The sequence below is a fragment of the Canis lupus genome, chromosome 8, assembly GCF_048164855.1.
Source record: "Canis lupus baileyi chromosome 8, mCanLup2.hap1, whole genome shotgun sequence".
NCBI lineage: Eukaryota > Metazoa > Chordata > Mammalia > Carnivora > Canidae > Canis > Canis lupus.
The window spans coordinates 35,556,192-35,570,513 of NC_132845.1; positions in this window are offsets into that span (position 1 = coordinate 35,556,192).

Genomic DNA, 14,322 nt, shown 5'->3' on the forward strand with positions numbered 1-14,322 from the left:
TAGATCCACAAAAGCAGAATCTCAGGGGTAAGGCTCGGGCACGGGGCACCAGAAATTTTGGAAGACATCTTAAGTGATTCAAATGTGATCCAGGGTGAGAAGCACACAGAGGTGCATGTCTGACATGGTGACCATTTAAGTTCAAATGGCTTAAAATGAAATAAAAGTAAACATCCAGTTCTTCGGTCATGCTAGCGACATTTCAAAGGCTCAGTAGCCACACACATGGCTACTGTGCTGGAGAGTATGGAAACAGAACCTTGGCTCCATCGCCAAAAGCTTATTGGACACTGCTGACTCAAAAGGTTGGGTCCTTGCACTTAGGAGACCAAGGTTATGGGGCCAGGACTGACCTCAAACAAACTTGGTCAGGGACTAAGTGCCCAGGTGCCTCTGTCCTGTCATCCCTCTTTGTCCCCTTAACCCCTACAACCACCCTATCCCCTCATCATTTCCTTCAAGCATTTCCCGTAATTTATTAAAAACTCCTCAGAAAGGATTTTTGAAGAAACTTACTTGTATTTTTCCCTTCAAGTCCCAATGCAAAAGTCACCTCCTCCGAGAAGCCTTCCCAGCCCAACGCCAGTCCCTGAGACCCACCTAGGCTTAGTTCCCTCCTCCCCTGTGCTTCCACAGACTGAGAACCTGGAAATGTGTCTGTCTGTCCCACTGGGCCATGAACAGTAGCAGGAACTGTTTTGCAACCCTCCTTGCATCCCAGTGCCCAAGAGTGTCCCGCATACAGTGTAAATGTTTAATAAATGCATGTCAAAAGGTTAATGCTGAACGTTTGAATGAGGGCATAATAACGCAAATTGCAACCAGAGTTCACAGGTGTCCTTTTCTAGGGCCTTGCTTGTCTCAACCAATGGAATGTATATCAATCAACTATACTAATTCATTAGCCAAGTAGCGGGACGTTCGCCAGAAGGTTCTCCCTAGCTTCTGATGGTGACGAGGTTAGGTTAGAACCCCAACAAATCACTGGGCTGCGAATGGAATGGATACTTCAAGGCAAGGATTGACAAAAAAAGAAAGAAAGAAAGGAAAGAAAAAAAGAAGGAAGGAAGGAAGGAAAGAAAGAAAGAAAGAAAGAAAGAAAGAAAGAAAGAAAGAAAGAAAGAAAGAAAGAAAGAAAGAAAGAAAGAAAGAAAGAAAGAAAGAAAGAAAGAAAGAAAGAAAGAAAGAAAGAAAGAAAGAAAGAAAGAAAGAAAACCACCTCAAAACCAAAAAACAAACCAAACAAGAAAAAACACACTTGCCCATCACTGCCTTTCCAGAAGGCCCAGAAGGCATCCAGAAAAAAAGGCCAGAGAATCTCAGCAGGGCTTTCCTGGGTTTCCCTGGCTGCAAGTGGCTGCTTGAGAAGGGTATCTATGGAACAACAGTTACTTTGGATTCAGAGCAGGAAAAGGTAGGTAGTTTGCTTGGATCCCTTACTGCCCAGCAGTATGGACTTGGGCAAGCGTGTAAATCCCTGACCTTCAGCTTTCTCCTCATCCTTAGAACTGGTTTCGGATACAAGCCGGGCCTACCTGGTCTGAGAGGACACATCGGAAAGGACAGTGTGGACTCCTAAGGGCTGCACCCAAGTAAAGCGTGTTCTGGTGCTGCCCTTGCCAAATAGTCCCACGGGGCTCAGGCTAAACACAGCTCCCCTCTGGGCAGGCACTGGGGAGCCAGGAGGCCACCACCCCCGGACCCCTCTCAGCCGAAAGTGGCAGAGCTGGGTGCTCCCCAACTGGGGGAGGATTCTGATACCTCGTAGCTCAGGGATTTCTGATTGGAGGCAGGAGACAGGTAGGAGACCCAGGGGAAGGCGGCCCTGGAGGCAGTAGGTGCCAGTCAGCAGGCAGGGTCAGGAACTTTGTCTTTGAGTAAGTGAGCAGAATGGCCCAGCCAAACCTCAAACCATTATCCGGCCAGAGACAGGAAAGTGAATCAGAGGCGACCAGCGACCAGGAAGAGGCCTGAGGTTAACCTTGTACAGACTGCGGGCCACGGCGAGGAAGGAGCTGGTGCGGGGTGCCTGGGGTCGGGGTGGGCATCTGATGACCCCTTGAACAAGGTGCTAGAGTGATTAAGGCAGGGGCGGTGCCCAGGTCAGCATGGGGAAGGAGCCCACATTCCCCTATTCCAGCGAAGTCCCCACCTGCCTTAGCAGCACATTCGCCCCCTGGTTTCCCACTTCACTTTCTGGGAAGGGGAGATGACCAGGTTCTGCTGGCCTGGCTGCTGGGACTGCTGAGGGAACACGGTGGAGCACACCACTCGGGAAAGCTCCATGGCAAAGTGACTGACCCACAGAGAGGCTCAGTCTGAAGCCTGCAGGGCTGTGGCTGCTGTGGCCCCATCTCTGGTGTGAGACCACAGGAAGACCCACAGGTTGACCCCCATGGCCCTGTGCGGAGTCCACACTGAGGCGGCTCTGGGACAGGGTGGCATTGGGGTGGGAGAGGTTACAGATGGGGGTGGTAGAGGAGAGTGGGTCAAGGGAGTTGTTCAAACAACCCCTGGAGGAGAGCTGGGTGACACCCCCATGTTAGACTTCAGCCGCTCCTGCCCCCAGGTCCCAGCACTGCTCTGATGCCCTGGACACCTGCCCCCAGCTACCTTGCTAATTAGCCCCTTCAAGTATGTGCATCTAATGAGGTCTGTGAAGGCTACAGCCTCATCCTCATTTACTCATTCGTTTCCCCATGTATTGCTAGACACTGAGCACAAAATAGGGAGCAAAAGAGTCAGTGAGGGAGACAGGCATTAGTCAGTTACATAAATAAGTATCTAACCATGAAACTGAAATAGAGGTAGGGCAAATACAGGTGCTGGGAGAGCCTGTAACAGGGGACCTGACCAAGGCCGCAGGCCATGCAGGCTTTCAGAAAAGTCAAGGCAGAGAAAGCCATAGCATTTCGAGCAGTGCAGTGTGGTTTATTTCTCTTCCTTTTCCAACACTGCCAACAAGATGACTAGCTTTCACTGACTAATTGCCTGGTGTGAGTGAGGCACTCTATAAAATTGCAATCTCATTCCATCCTACAATAGCCCATGAGTGGGTGCTAATATGCTCCTTTTATAGATGTAGAAACTAAGATTTAGAGACTCTTAATTAAAACTTGGCTATGGCCACAGCAGGTGGTAAGTGGCAGAGCCTACCTTTGAACTCCGATCTGGCTATTTTCAAAGTCTTGTCAGATCACACTCTAGTAGGCATCTAACAGGTGCTTGTTACACAAATGGACACTTCGCGCCAGTCGGGCAGGCTTTCAGGGTCCCCCAGGGCCTTAACATCTTCCTTCTTCTTCCCCTGAGAAGGATTGTTTAGTCTGGCACTGGGCAGGGGTACCTATGACAGATCCCTACTCAGATTTGTATTTGGCCCTGCTGCTAACCCCACATGTACCAGGAAAAGGGGAAGGGCCCTTCCAGGGTGATGTGCCCACCGCCTAGGCCTCCGGGAAAGGCCCTTCTTGACTCCCAATTCCCTCACTGACTTCCTTTGGCTAGATCTTTTGTGATCCTTGTGTTTGCTTCCTGCCCACCCTTTGGGCGTCTCCTGGGCCCCTGGCCAGGAGACATCTGGGCACTGATTGCTTTAGCTGGCAGCAGGCTTTGATATTATTCTTATTTTGCCTGATCATGACCTTCTTGGGAGAAGAGACTGGAAATTTGCTCACCATACAACCTGTCAAATCTCCAGAGGAGATTGTCATAGGCTGGCATTGCATGAGCAAGGCTGAATCAGGATCACTGAGTGTGACATCTGCAGGTTCAACACACTCTAGTCATTCTGGGGAGAAAGGGGAAGGGCTGAGGACATAACCCTCCCTCTGCCTGTGATATTGGGGGAGCTTCAGAGGCATCATTATCAGAAAACACTGTAGACACTTAATCCACATTGGTTTTCCTCAAATGAGCTCCATGCTCACATGCAAGAAGCTCTATCTATACTCTCCCAAAGAGCAGCTTTCGTATTTTTTTTTTTTTTTTTGAGCAGCTTTAGTCTTGAAGAGAATTTGGCCCAAGGCCTATGCTATGTTTGGAATATTTTACTATAGCAGCCATAACAACAAACCCTGGAGAGGGAATAGAAATCGGATTTCCAGAATTGATGCATTATATTCTTTTGAAAACCTAGTTCTAACAACAACAAATTACAAGGTGTGTAAAGATGTAAGAAAGTTAGTCCTTACATGAGGGGATAAAAAGAATCAAGAGAAATCATACCCAAGGAAACACGGACATTGGAGTTACCAGGCAAAGACATTAAATCAAGTTTTTTAAAAGTGTGTTCAAAGACTACAGGAAACCAGGTCTAAAGAACTAAAGGAAGGGGTGCCTGGCTGCCTCAGTTGGTGGTACATGTGACTCTTGATCTTGGAGTTGTCAGTTTGAGCCCCACATTCAATGTGGAGATTACTTAAAAATAAATTCTTTAAAAAAAGAACTGAAGGAAAATATGAGAATAATATCTCACCAAACAGAGAATGTCAACAAAGATACAGAAATTATAAAGACGGATCCAAATAGAAATTCTGGGGATAACTAGGGATGCCTGGGTGGCTCAGTGGTTGCGCATCTGCCTTTGGCTTGGGTCATGATCCTAGGGTCCTGGGATCGAGTCCTGCATTGGGCTCCCCACAGGGAGCCTGCTTCTCCCTCTGCCTGTGTCTCTGCTTCTCTCTCTGTGTCTCTCATGAGTAAATAAATAAAATCTTTAAAAAAAAAAAAAAAAAAAGGAAAGCACAATAACTGAAAGGAGAATTTCATCAGAGAAACTCAAAAGTAGGCCTGAACAGCCAGAAAAAAAGAATCAGTGAATTTGAAGATAAAGGCATTGAGATTTTCCTGTCTGAATAACAGAAAGAATGTAGAAAAACCAAGGAAGCCTTAGAGACCAACAGGACAGCAACAAGCCATACCAACATATGCATAATAGGAGTCCAAGAAGGAGAGGATGGACTCTGGGTGGCTCAGTCAGTTAAGTATCTGACTTCACTCAGGTCATGATCCCAGAGTCTTGGGATCAAGCCTCACATCAGGCTCCCTGTTCACAGGGGAGTCTGCCTCTCTCTCTGCCTGCCACTCTCCCTGCTCATGCTCTCTTTCTGTCAAATAAATAAATAAATAACTTTTTTAAAAAAAGGAAAGACAAAGCAGTAGAAAGAAATTTGAAGAATAGTTTGACACATTCCAAATCTGATGAAAAACATTAAACTACACATTCAAGAAGCTCAATGGACTCCAAGTAGGAAAACTCAGAGACTTCCAAACCTAGACTCATCATAATCAAACTTTCAAAAGAGAAAAAGACTTTGGAAAGCAGCAGGAGAGAAATGACTCAAACAGTACCAGGACCCCTCAATAATGTTGCCAGCTGAATTTTCATCAGAAACCATGGAGGCTAGAGGACAGTGAGATGACATACATACACAGAGTGCTGAAGGGGGAAAAAAAAAACCTATCTACCAAGAATTCTATATCCAGCAAAAATTCTATATGCAGCTTTCAAAAATGAGGGTGAAATTAAGACTTTTCCAGATAAACAAGAACTGAAAGTTTTCCACCAAGCAGATGTGACCTACAAGAAATACCAAGGGAGTTTTTGGGCTGAAATGAAAATATGCTACATAATGGGGCACCTGGGTGGCTCAGTCAATTAAGTGTTCTGCCTTCTGCTCAGGTCATGACCCTGCGGTCCTGGGATCTAGCACCCATGTTGGGCTCCTTGCTCAGCAGAGTCTGCTTCTTCCTTCCCCTCTGCTCCTTTACTCCACTCGTGCACTCATGCGTGCTCTCTCTCACTCTCGTGCATGTGTGTGCACACTCTCTCTCTCAAATAAACAAAATCTTAAAAAAAAAAAAGAAAATATACATTGTAACCTGAATCCACATGAAGAAGTGGTGTGTAAAGGTAAATATATAGGTAGATACAAAAGACAGTATTTTTTTCCTACCTGATTTAAAAGAAAACTGCATAAAGTAATAATTATAAATCTATGTCAATGGGCAAAAAATGTGTAAAAATGTCATTTGTGAAAATAACAGCATTAAGGAGGGGGAGTATGGGAGCAGTATAGGAGCAAAATTCTGGTGTACTATCAAAATTAAGTTAATTTCCCCAATTATTTCATTTGTTTGTTTCCTGGTTTGCCATTTCATTTGATTCAAGATTTTTATAAGCTCCATAATTCACAAGTGATTGATCTGTATGTGAAGTCTCTTTATTTCTTGAAAACTTCCTTCCTTCCTTCCTTCCTTCCTTCCTTCCTTCCTTCCTTCCTTCCTTCCTTCCTTTCTTCTTCTTCTTCTTCTTCTTCTTCTTCTTCTTCTTCTTCTTTCTTTCTTTCTTTCTTTCTTTCTTTCTTTCTTTCTTTCTATTATTTTAGAGAGAGCACACACACAAGTGGGGGGAGGGTCAGAGGGAGAGAGAGAGAGAGAATTTCAATGCAGGGCTCCATTTCAGGACCCTGACATGACCTGAGCCGAAATCAAGAGTCAGACACTTAACCAACTGAGCCACCCTGGTGCCCACTGAGAGTGCATGAATTTATCTATAAATATTTAATGTCCTGTAAAGACCCAGCATGGATGAGCTACAGAGATTGAAAGAGACTTCACATACATGGGGCATTGGGGTGGCTCAGTCGGTTGAGTATCCAACTCTTGATTTCAGCTCAGGTCATGATCTTGGGGTTGTAAGATCTAGCCTGGCATGGACATCTATGCTCAGCACAGAGTCTGTTTGAGATTCTCTCCCTCTCCCTCTGCCTTTCCCCACACTTGCTCTTTAAATAAGTAAATAAATAAATTTTAAAATATCTTTTTAAAAACACCATGCACTCTCTGGAATCTGCTGTAGGTTCATTCCATGCGAGTAGGACCCAAATCATTTATGAGTTGACAATTTTTAAGGTAAAATGACAGATGCCAGAAAACCAGATAGGAACTGGTTTTCTCTAATCCCTGCTTTTGCAGATTTTTGAAAATTTTCAGAATAATATTTTAATATATATAGTACATTCAATTCACTGTTCACATCATAATGCTTGAGAAAAGTCAAACATCACAAATATTTAAAAAATTAAGTTGGTGTAATCTAAGCCAGATTGTTCTAAAATGCTAACAGTAATCCCCAGGACAACCATTAAGAAAACAATTCAAAACACACACACACAGCATACACACACAACACAAAACAAAAACAAAGCAAAAAAATTCAACCATCCCTCCCCCCAAAACCAAAAAGAAAATAATGCAAAAACATAATAATTTTTTTTTATTAATTTTTATTTATTTATGATAGTCACAGAGAGAGAGAGGAGAGAGAGGCAGAGACATAGGCAGATGGAGAAGCAGGCTCCATGCACCGGAAGCCCGACGTGGGATTCGATCCCGGGTCTCCAGGATCGTGCCCTGGGCCAAAGACAGGCGCCAAACCACTGCGCCACCCAGGGATCCCCATAATAATTTTTTAAAAGGGAATTAAAATGGTGTACCAGTGTTTTTCTGTGAAAAGCTCACTCTTAGCTGTCAATGAAAAACTGGGGATCCAGGACAACCTGGGTGGCTCAGTGGTTGAACTTCTGTCTTGGGCTCAGGTCATGATCCCAGGGTCCTGGGATCGAGTCCTGCATCAGGCTTCCCACAGGGAGCCTGCCTCTCCCTCTGTCTCTCTCAGTGTGTCTCTCATGAATAAGTAAATTTTTAAAATCTTTAAAAAAAAGGAAGAAAAAAAAAACTGAGGATTCCTAACTTCCTGAGGAAGGAAAGGGGTACATTCTCCAGGACTTCAGGTCCTACTTATCTCTTGAGATAAAATACCCAATGTTACTTAGTTTTCCAAGCACTTTCCCAGATAAGATCATGTTTCCTCCTTACAGCAACTTTTTGGCAGACATTATAATATCAATTTTATAAATGAGGGCTCTAGGGCTCAGAGAGGTTAGGTAAACAGTCCAGGGATACAGAGCCAGTGTATGAAAGGTGGGACTAAAATGAGGTCCTTCCTATTCAAGTGTAGGATTCTTTCCTCCAGAGCTCAGCTCAGCCCTTGGCCATCAGAGATGCTGGCTTCCTTTTCCTTTGCCCCTTTTCTTTTCTTTCTTTCTTTCTTTCTTTCTTTCTTTCTTTCTTTCTTTCTTTCTTTCTTTCTTTCTTTCTTTCTTTCTTTTCTTTCTTTCTTTCTTCTTTCTTTCTCTTTCTTTCTTTCTTTTTTCTTCCTTCCTTCCTTCCTTCCTTTCTTTCTTTCTTTCTTTCTTTCTTTCTTTCTTTCTTTCTAAGATATTATTTATTTATTCATGAGAGACACAGAGAGAGAGGCAGAGACACAGGCAGAGGGAGAAACAGGCTTCTGGGGAGCCTGATGCGGGACTCGATCCCAGGACCCCAGGATCATGACCTGAGCCAAAGGCAGATGCTCAACCACTGAGTCACCCAGGTGCCCCAAGGATTTGTTTTTAAAATATAACCAGGAATACTCTTATCACTCCTGAAAGATTAATAATTCCTTATTATTATCAAATATCGAAGTAAGCGTTTCAATTTTGTCTCATAAATATTTTTGTAGAATTTGACTATGAACCCAAATATCATTCATATACTGCATTTGGTTGCCATGTCTCTAAGCCTCTTGGCATCATAGATTCCCCTTCCCTTATCTCTTCCCCCAGGCAGTTTCCCTCCTGAAAAATCTGGTTAATTTGTCCTGTAGTTTCCTGGAACCCAGATTTTTCTGGTGTCATAATGTCACTCATGTGTTCCTCTGTCACTCATTTCTAATAAATTGGAGGTTAGATCTAGAGACCTTATCAGATTCAAGTTCAATTTTTTGACAGGCATTCTTCATAGGTGCTGATGTGTGCTTTGATCAGGAGATATCTAGGGCTGATTGTCTCTTTTTTTTTCATGACATTTTTATTTTTGAAACATAGAAACAGCTTAAATGTCTGATACCAGGAGAACAGTTACATAATGATGGTTCATTGTCAGAATGGAATTTTATGCAGTCCTTAGCGTAGTTTTCAAAGGATATTGAGTGACATGGGAAAGCTTATCATATAATTTTATGGGAAAAAAGCAGGAATAAAAAATACATACCGTATGCTATATATCTGTACAGAGGGAGAAGATTAGAAGAAACCACTAATTGCAAGGAAAAACAATTATGTTAATAAGGGATATTACTAAAGGTAAGGATTATGAGGGATTTATTTTCTTTCTTTTCTTTGTATTTTCTAGTCTTTAATTTTTTTTTAAAGATTTTATTTATTTAGTTGAGAGACAGAGCAGAGGGAGAATGAGAGGAAGAAGTAGACTCCCTGCTGAGCAGAGAGCCTGATGCGGGGCTCAATCTCAGGACCCTGGGATCATGACCTGAGCCAAAGGCAGACACTCAACCGGCTGAGCCACCCAGGCACCCCTACATTTTCTAATTTCTAATAAAATTCTCATATTATTTTTATGATAAGAAAATATAATTAAAATATTTTGTAAAACGTCTACTTCCGTGTGTAAAGTAGACGTGATTTTCCTGAAGCCATCTGCTAGACCACAAAATCTTCTGAGGCAAGATCTAAACATGCAAAAGTAATTTGACCAATAGGACAAATTACTGGTCAGTTGCTGGTTGAGGACTGGTTGTTTGATGTCTCCAAATGGTCATTTTGGTCACAAACAGCAGACTGCTGGTGTACATGGGCCTAAAAAGAGTAGAGAACATTTAATCAGAAAGGCCAACTGAGCAGACTCTTTAGCTTAGCCAACTGGGCCGGTGGGCCTGGGTTTTCAGAGAGCCCAGTCCCACTGCTCTGTGCACTTCTCCAAATTACTCATTACAAGACCTCTCACGCACAGCCACAGAGACACAGTGCCCCCAGCAACAGAGACAACTGGGGACAGCTACAGGTGCTCGGAGCAGGGCTGGACCAGGGCAGCAGCCCACCGCTGGAGGCATGCCTGAGGGGACCTCTGCCAGGACAGCAGGACCAGGCTGCAGGTTTGACCCACACAGAGCAAGAAGTGAGAATTCCATTTATGATTTCAATCTCCTTTTTCCAATCTAGTTAACCCAGATCCATTCCCTGAACAAAGTAGGCATTAGATATTGATGTATAAAAGAAGGAAATTAGATTTTAGGAACTCTGTGGCCTTTTTCCAGCTCTGTCATTCCAGTCTTTTCTAGGACCTGTTTCTTCCAAAGCCTATAGGCCATTTGAACTATATTAAAGAGAGAGATCTTTCACTTCCTCATTCATAAGTAATCATTTAAACTATGTCCTGACATGAATACCATCAGATTGCAACACAGATGTCACAGACACACATGCACCGAAGCTGTGAAATCCACACCACAACCCAAATTCCACTCAATCCCCTGGGGAGACCACAAATCACTAGAGCAAACTTCCAGTCATGCTCTCCTTGCTTTCCTTTGAGTGTATGATATACTTGAAAACTTTCATTTTTCTGTTTATGAAGTTAGCCTAAGCCAAATATACATAAATAGGAAGATATAAAAAGTATAAATAAGAAAATTAAAAATTACTCTTAACCACACCATTCAGTGACAACTACTGCCAACCTTTTCTTGTATTTTCTTCCAGAATATTAATAGTACTATATTTATATTTTTATATAGTTAATATCATAATGTATATTCAGTTTTATATCAATTTTATACTTAATAGTGTCATCATGAAATGTTTCCCACATCATTATAACTTTTACAGATATTCTTTTTTTTATTGTTTTTAAAGAGTTTATTTATTCATGAGAGACAGAGAGAGAGAGAGACAGAGACACAGGCAGAGGCAGAAGCAGGCTCCATGCAGAGAGCCCAATGTGGGACTCGATCCCAGGACTCCGGGATCACGCCCCGAGCCGAAGGGAGACCAACCACTGAGCCACCCAGGCGCCCCCAGACATTCTTTTATTCTTTTGGCTTCTATATTTTTCCTCAGCTGATTCACCTAATCCACAATTATTTGAACTTCCACTATAGACAAGATAAACACGGTGGAGAATTCAGAGGGATGAGACCACAATAGTGTTTCTGCCCAATGAGCAGATGAAAACACAGATGTGCAAAGCTTTCAGACAAGGCCAAGGAGGAGTGGAAGAGACAGGACAGGTGACTGTGGAGACCATATTTTCTGAGCTGGAAATTGGTCCACAAGATCTGACCAAGGAGACTCAGGCAAGTCATCGAATAGCCCCCTGCCTCTGTCTCCTCATCTGTAAAGTAGGGATGATAATGGTACTTATTTCTCAAGTGTCCTGGAAAATAACACTATGCAAGTGTTTGCTGTTTTTATTATTTGGGGGATGCAAAAGTATTTCAGAAGTTGTTGCTTGGTTGTCAAAATATTTGCATTTCTAGTACATTCTAATGTAGGAATTGTGGAGCAAAATATTTGAAATATGAAGTGTCCAGGGAGATACAGGGTAAAGGCCTCCGTTGGAGGAAGGGGTGATGGGAAAGGAGGAAGCAAGAGAGACCTAAAGAAACAGAGGCAGAGAAAAAGAGACAGAGTTGTTCTAGCTAAGGATCAGTGAAGATACACAGAGGAAGAAGATTTGGGATGTTCTTTAGAATCTTCCTTAAAAATTATAGCCCTTTGGGACGCCTGGGTAGCTCAGTGGTTGAGCGTCTGCCTTGGGCTCAGGGTGTGATCCCGGGGTCCTGGTATAGAGTCCCGGGAGCCTTCTTCTCCCTCTGCCTCTGTCTCTGCCTCTCTCTGTGTGTGTCTTTCACGAATAAAATCTTTAAAAAAAATTATAGCCCTTTGATTTAAAAGTTCAATCACCGATGTAGAGGAAGCACATATGACACATAGCCTCCCTGGGTTTGAACTCCATCCTCAGAGCCCGCCCACCGCGCCGCACACCACGGGATGGAGGAGGCACTCATTTCACCTCCGTGGAGGCGAAAGGAACAAAACAGAAAGACAGGCAAATACAGTTTGTAAACCAATGATTTTCCTCTTTACTGTTCACCAGGAGCCAAACTCTGAGCTGGGACTTTTGTTCCACTGCAAACATTCACCATCAATTTTTCAGCACCAGGTCATCTGATAAGGGAATATTAGCAGAGGGCCAAAGGGAGCATACTTTACACAGCATTTGATTTTCTAGCTTACAATAACAGATCATCTTTCCCAGGAACTATTCTCTTCATCCTTCACATGATTTGACAATAAGCAACTTCCTCATTTAAAAAAAAAAAAAAAGTTTTCACCTAAGCCGTATTTTTTTAAAGAAAAGGAAAAAAAGGATGAACGAAGCCCAACCCCTCACTGTGCCTGCTGTGGAGACAGCGCTGATGGTGAGGTGAGCCCTGATTGCAGACACACAGCCTGGGTTCAACTCCCGACACCCTCAGGAGGACCTGGGAGCCTCCTTAAGGTGAAGGTGGTGGAAGCGGGGAGATCTCCAGATTTAGAAGGGTTTATGGAAAGATTGGTATTCAGCCCTAGAATATGATTCATAAGTTACAAAACAGCTTTGCACACATTTTATTGCTTGGTCCTCACAACATCTGGTGAAGCAGCTCTTTTTATGATTTACACAGAAAGAACTGAACCCAAAGAAGTTAAGGAACTGATTCAACGTAAGGACACCCCAGGGCTTTTAATGCCAGACTCTCCCTTGCTGGACCGGAAACTCCTTGAGGACAAGAACTCTGGTCTATTCATCTTCAGATCCCCATCGAACTCAAGAGAGGACCCAGCTCAGAGCAGATAATAAATGTTTGCCTGGAGAATGCATGTGTATGGGCTTGGACGATGCTTTCATCACTCCCCACCTCAGGGTGCTGGGAGAAGAGTCAATGGTAACACCTCTCTTCTCGAATTCCCTTCTTACTATTTTTTTCAGATTTTATTTATTCGAGAGAGAGAGAGAGAGAGAGAGAGAGAGAGCAAGAGAGTGAGCACAAGTGGGAGGGTAGGGGGTAGGGGAGAGGGGAGGAGGCAGAGGAAGAGGGAGGAGCAGACTCCCCACTGAGCAGGGAGCCAATGCAGGGCTTATCCCAGGACCTGCGATCATGACCTGAGCCAAAGACAGATGCTTAACTGACTGAGTCGCCCAGGCGCCCCCCTAAGTTCCCCTCAGTCGCCTATGCGCTGTGTGTCAACAGGGCAACAGAGCATCCATTCCATTCTGTGCCCCTTACTGGCTCCAAAGAGACAATCTCTTTCCTGGCCCTTTTCAACGCCGGGACACCACCCACATCCCTGGCCCTGTGGCCCTGCCTCTGCATTCGCAGCGTATCCCTGGGCCTCTGCTTCTTCCCTCACATGGCCTTCTCTTCTGGGGTCAAATTTCCGCCTGCCTCTTTCTTGTAAGGACACCTGCAATTCCATGTAAGTTCACCTGGATCAGAGGACATCCGCAGGGAGGAGGATTCACATATTTTTAGGAAGCATTATACAGCCTACCACATTTATCCTTATTATACTGACAGTTTACCTTTTCGTTTTTTGTGTGTCTGTCTTTCTAGAACACTGTGAGCAATTTGAGAGCAAGGACTGTGTCTTATTTACCTTGATATTTTCTGCTCCACATACATGTGGCTTCACATACAGTAAAGGCTTCATAAATGACTATGTGAATAAATAATCCCAGATTTGTGGATTGCTTCTGCCCTAGGATCATCATAGTACAACATTCCAAAGAAATCTAAATCTGACTTCAAAAAGCCTTAAAAGATGAGTCAGTCTTTAGCAAAATTCTCTTGGGGACATAGAGGAGGAGGTCACACAGCACAGTACATTGCAAAGCTTCCTAAAAATGCCCAGGAGATATGCCTCCCTTCCCTCTGGATCCCTTCACTCAGTCTCTCCCTTCTTCTGCGCATCCACTGCAGCCAGATTTGTCATTGTTCCCGGGACCATCAGGATTCAATTTCGACAATACCCATTCTCAACCAATAGGCAGGCTCTCACTAAGAGAAGAAGAAAAGAAGCACTATCCACTTCCTAAATTCTGGGTGTGTTCCTGGATCTATCTGCCACACAGCAGGTTCTGCAAGGCATTGTGTCTAGTTCCCAGACATTCCATTTGGACCATATTTAGGACCAGCCTTCTGTCCCAGGAAGCAATTCAAGAAGAACTGCCTCCAGCCAGAGCCCTGAGGCTGACTCTGAGAGGTGAGGGGAGCTGAGCTGCTTGGCAGCCTGTCTGGCCCCAGGATCCTGGAACATGCAACCTCCCCAAGGCAGTCCAGCATCCCCAGTATGAACACCTTGAAGGTCTTCCCTCTTCCTCCCTCCAGATTAAGGTCAAACACCAAAAAGATGTGTCTGAGTAAAATCTCAGTTG